We start from the raw sequence: 5903 nt of genomic DNA on the forward strand, positions 1-5903 counted from the left end.
TGCGCTTTTCCAGCAACACATTTTCAGCTCTGATCTCCAGCATCTGCAGACCTCACTTTCTCCTGAGCTTAGATTAGACTACTTACAATATGGAAACAGGCCCTTCAGCCCAACAAGTCCACACCCACCCTCTGAAGAGGAACCTAGGCAGACCCATTCCCCTACACCTAACACTATGGGCAATTTAGCATGGCCAATTCACCTAACCTGCACATCTAACATGTATGTAGTGTTAGGACGTTTACCGTCCCCGTGTTCGTTTGAAGGAGAGAAACACTGGATCTGATTCAAAATATAAGCTGTTTACTGAGAGAGAGACGTACACAAAATACAGTGAGGTGTTTATAGCTCACTGGAGAAAGCGCCTTCTGTCTATTGTTCTCTTTGTCTAGCTTTTTAGCCCCTCGCATCCCAGTGCTACATCCTTATTTGGTAAAACTCAGAATTTTCATATGTGATTGGGTCTCGCCTGATAACGTTCTATTACCTCAGTTTGAGCTACGTGTATCTAGACACGGCTCTAATGTCCTGTTATCTCTCACCCTCCCTGGGACCTCTTCAGGCTATGCCATCAGCTTTTCAGTCTGTTCTTAGTGTAACATAATGGCTTACTGTTGTCTAGTGAAGCTAACAAGTTCCAGACTTGCTAATACTACCTTACGTGAGCACTACCTAACAATAAAGTTTCTTACACTGCCTAACCTTAATAATGGATCCCAACACTCCCTCTCTTGGCCTCGAAAGAGGCCACACAAAATACAGCAGTTCACGCGCAGCAGTCAGGACCCGGACGGTCGGTGAGCGCCCCTCCGTCGCTCCTTTGCAAGACCGACCATTTAGCTAAACCCGGCTTGTCTGACTCTAGGGAGACATAGTTATAGGGGATAGGAATCCCTAAGCAGCATACAACCTCACAAAGCAATCCACATCGCAAAAAAAAATCCCTACTCTAGGCGCCTCTCCAGTTCGCATACAATCGTTAAGGCACGAGAAGCAGTGAAATAATACATAACAGACATAAGCACTTAAAAGTCGTAAACATCTACAGAAAGCTATCTCAAAACCAACAAAACGATTACTGAGTATGATAACAAAAGCGAAGAGAACCAGCGGAAAACACAAAGTGGATGAGTTAGGACGCCTGCAGAATGAAGGTCTGCTGTCCAAAGAACACCCAATTGTACAACCTCCCAGTAAAATCGGTCGTATTATACCATGACATCAAACTACTGACATAGTGTCAAATCTTTTTTGTAATAGGATTCAATGAGCTCTCCTTCCTTCCCAAAGGTTTGTTGTTAAGCCGGTTCTGGAAGATGACACAAAACTGGCATTTTCCTTTGTCAAAAATACAGTGAATACAATGTCAAACTGCTGGGTCCACGATTTTCCTTATATCAAGCTGCTTTGCAAGCCAGAAACTTGACCAGATTCCCGACACGGATACAAATGTTAAAACCACATGACCACAGGCCATTATTCTGAAGGTCAATGCACGACTGTGCCTGTCTTAGGTTGTCCCTCGCTCGAGGAATCTTACCCGTCATTGGCTAACCAGTCACCTTCACTTGACCAATAAAAACCCACATCCATTTTACAGCTGTCAAGTACGGACACGGGCAGTGGTAACTGGCTTATCATTGTGAACAGTGGCCGTCGAGACCAATTGAAGCCATTTAGGAATACCAGATGATGGCTAGGAATCTCTTGAGTGAACAATAGTCTCTTGAGTCTCGAGGCATATAGCACTTCACAATCTCTAACTGCAGCATAAAAGCACAAATTTACCTGTTGTCAATTTGAACGGGAAAGAGAGAAGAAAAAATACACAACTAGGGGGTCTCTGCACCTCAGCCCTCACATTCTGAGGCCCTAATATGGGAAGGATTAGAAATGAGAGATACAGTTATAAAGTAAAATCATAAGTTGTCCCGCGCTTCTCTCTCAGGCATATCTCCTCCTTTCCCTCTGATACCGATCCCGTAATCTTTCCATGGGGTGCCCCCATCACAGGCTCCTCCAGCACCGCTGCCTGGTATGCGGGTGGGGGGTTATCCTTTCCCGTCAGGGCATGGTCGATCGTTCGTGTCACAAGCGTCCTGATACATGGTATACAACAACAACCACAGGTAATAAAGATAGCAACAGAGATGCATAAACCAAGGGCCAGCTGTCCCAGCACAGTTCCCCATCTACCGAATGTGCTATTCAGCCAATCTATGACTGGGTTTTTTCACCCCTGACTGCTCAGAAATGATGCCAGTTGTTGTTCTCCTCCCTGTCATTATCAAAATCATAAGCGGAATGGCTCTTTCTTCCCTTTATAGATCAGGACACTCCCGCCCAAAATGCCCTATCCTTCCACAATAATGGCATCCTGCCTGTGGAGACCTTCGTCTCTGCCCCTGTCGCTCAAACTCTCTATCAAGTGCTCCTCCATGTCTCTCCCTACTCCCTTTCTTCCCTGCCCTACATGCTATCACTCGCTGCTCCGGTTGCTCACTTTTGGCTGCATTCTTCTCCTAATTACCTCATCAACCGCAGCTACCATCATTTACGCGTACTGCTCCTGTCACTCGCCCTTTCTCTCTTTACAAACACTTTCTGTGCCCCTCCTAACAAAATTCATTTAATGGATTTATCCCACTGCACCCTTCTATCTTCCGTATCTTTCCCTATCCAGCATCCCCATATAAGTCTCCTTTCTCCCGCAGTAAATAGTATATTCAAAATAGACATTAACTCAGCCCACAAATACAGACTGGGCCTCAAAAATAAAATAATTTGTTCTGACAATCCTATCGGATTCTCAACCAGGACCGTCATTTCCCTTTAAATGTTCCGACCTCCCCACTGGTGAGGGGGTCACACACAAACCCAATCTCCTTGTCCCCTATCGGCACTTTAGTCGTTACGTTCTTCCTTTTTTAAAAAAAAATTGCAATGTTCTTAGCTTCTCATATCCTCAAACACCAATTTATCAATTCATGCTTGACTAACTTTAAGGCCTGTTCCTAACTTGTAAACATATTTATATATTTACGTCCATTTATTCAGTGTTTAATATTTAAAATGTAAAATGCATACAGTTCCCAATTTTGAAATCCACTGTAATCGTCCAGATTTAGTACCCTAATTTAGATCCAAAATTAGTTTTCTTATGTACTCCTGACCAATCATTTCTCAATTACAATACTTTAGGTCGTAAAAATAATCAGAGCTGTCTTACAACAATTTGTCAATTCAAGTTAAAAACTTCTAACGCATGCACAATGGTCGAATCCAAGGTCACAGATAATAACCATGGAAACTTTCGTTTTTTACAACTACCCACTGTCGAACGAAAACTTCGACTGTCCTTCATATATTGCTTTTATGTAAAAATAAAAGAGGTTAGTAAGAAAAGTAGTTAGGGAGTCATGACTCATAAAAGAACAGAAGTTAGTAGCCTTAAAAAATCATGTTAAGCTCACATAAAAAGAAATCACTTTAAACAGCAGTCCCGGAACTCAAGCTCTAGAAACAAAACTTACTCATTCAATCACCAACAAACAAATGTGCATTCAAACCAAATCACAAAGGGTTAAATGTTTTGCTAGCTATACACGCGCTCTCTCTCTGTTTGCACAGTCCTTTGTGAATCTCCTTACCCCTAACCCTTATTCCTCGCAATCCTTCTATCTATCCTTCTCTCTTGGTTTCTCTTCCCTTTGTCTTTTTTCACCTTCCATTTTTGTTTATCTGTCTCTGTTTGTTCTGAAACATGAGTTTGTTATTTTTAAGAGAAAAAAGAACTCTGTCTGCAACTTGGCCCTGAAGCCACTGTCAACATAATACTGGGTCCAGGGCGTTACATAATTTGGCTTTTTATTGATTTAAATTTTTTATGATCTATGAACTGACACAGGGATGACATAAAAGTAAACTTTATAGGTTCAGTAATTATACCAAAGTTCAAAGGTTTTTTTTTGATCTTGTAATGTTTTAAAAACTTTACTCACGCAAAATAGAGTGTCTGAGCTATAGCCAAATCTCACAATACGAATACTCTAGTATCTGGACTAGAAATTGCTTCGCTTATAATTCTAATCTGCAGCTTTAATATTTTATTTTGAAATTAATCAACAATTAGTAATTTAGAACATTAATTATTAAAATCAGTTTGTATTTCATCACAGATTACTAAATTCCATATTAATTTAGTTGCATTATTGTCTTTATTCCTACAATATAGATATTTCAAGCTTTTTGGACCCTATCCAATAAGATGCACTCTAAACAAGATATTATTTTTGAATATTAATTTGTTTTCCGACGTGTTACCTGGTGTGATAAATTTTGAGCACGATTACCTGCTGTCTCTTCTATATTTATAAGAACATTGGAAGAGTTGGATGGAAAAACTCTTTTTCTACTAGAACATATTCAAATTCACAAAAATTGCCAATATAAATAGTAATAAGTTTTACTTGGTATTTACATCATTTGTTATTCTAAATATGTACATTATGTATATCTGTATTTACAAGAAGGTTTATACAAAGTGCATAAACCGCATCTCATCAGTCAAGCAATGAATGCGCACTCCAAGCTTCGAGAATGCATCCCTCGCTAATAGGTTCACTGGACACTTCAGAGCAAGGAGTTGGGGTAGAGTGATTTTATGTTGCTCAATCGTTATTACAGTGGGCTGTGTATATGGCTGTTTCTCAATCATCCCCGAGAATCACACAGCTCTCAATACCCTCCCTGAGAAGAGAAAGCCCTCTGGTAATTTAGCAAACGCCCCTGTGTACCCGGAACACAGAAGGCTTTTTCAAAAAATGCATAATCTTAGGGTCATGGAAATGAGAGATTCCTCGCATTCCCCACCTGTACTCCTCGGAGTACAATAAATCTAGTATTCCTTACATTTTTTTTATATTCTTTGCCGAGATCCAAACACTCTTTTCTGCCTCTCCTGCCCTCTGGGGTCTTCTTTCATAACACCTCATTCCTCTTTCACTTGCATAGTTGATTTGAAAGCCTGCCCCCCCCCTTGTTTCTGTTTCTATCTTTCTTTGTCACTATCTCCGTCGTTTCTCACTGTAAGCTGTTGTCAAAAATAAATTTTCCTGCTGTCCACCTTTTAATACTTTCATTTAAACATAAAAATTTCTCCCAAAAAAAAATGGGGATCAACCTTATCAGATACCACCTAATCTTTTCTCCCTCTCTCAATATCTATTAAAATTCTATCCTGAAAGAAAATCACGTTAAGCATTCATGAAATTATAATCAAAAATAGCACACTGAATCAAATGACAGACAACAAGTTTTAAACATAAAACTATTACCAAACAGATGAATTCAAGCCAAAGCACAAAGTGTTAAACTGCTTGTTAGCTGAGAATGCCTTCAGCCAGTCTCTCTCTTTCACACAGACACACTGCCGGCGCACACACCATGCACTCTCTCTCTCTCTCTCTCTTTCACAGACACGGTCTGCTAGTGCTCAGCAGCATTCGCACTCTCTCTCTCTCTCTCTCTAGGGCAACAATGCAAACTTCTCCCACAGACTTTCACACACAAACTCTTCTTCTCCCACAAACTTTTACAAACACTGAAATACTTATACACACATACAGACGTTTACACACCCAGAGACTCTATCTTTCTCATAGACAAAGTCCCTCTCACACACACATACACACACACACACAGTCGCTCTGTCCGTGACTTTGTGTCTGTCTCTGTCCCTGGTCCTCAGTCTTCTGGTCAAGGGAAGTATATACTTTACTCCCCAGTCGTTAGTGCAGGAGGGAAGCTTAAGCTTTACCCGAGATAGTCTAGCGCGGGGGATTATACGTTTTACCCCTAACAATACTTTCAGCGCCCACCTAGAGCACTTTTTTTTCTTCAAC

The 5903-nt window shown here is 40.8% G+C and overlaps 1 long non-coding RNA gene across 1 annotated transcript; it reads right to left on the bottom strand.

The window, feature by feature from the left end:
- Nucleotides 1–286: 286 nt before the first annotated feature.
- On the bottom strand, nt 287–5419 carry LOC132817592 (uncharacterized). The gene is made up of 2 exons (XR_009644897.1): nt 5337–5419; nt 287–2099 (listed from the first exon to the last, which is right to left on the bottom strand). It is a non-coding gene; the product is annotated as an uncharacterized LOC132817592 (long non-coding RNA).
- Nucleotides 5420–5903: the final 484 nt, after the last annotated feature.

Source organism: Hemiscyllium ocellatum, chromosome 7 (assembly GCF_020745735.1).
Source record: "Hemiscyllium ocellatum isolate sHemOce1 chromosome 7, sHemOce1.pat.X.cur, whole genome shotgun sequence".
Classification (NCBI taxonomy): Eukaryota; Metazoa; Chordata; class Chondrichthyes; order Orectolobiformes; family Hemiscylliidae; genus Hemiscyllium; species Hemiscyllium ocellatum.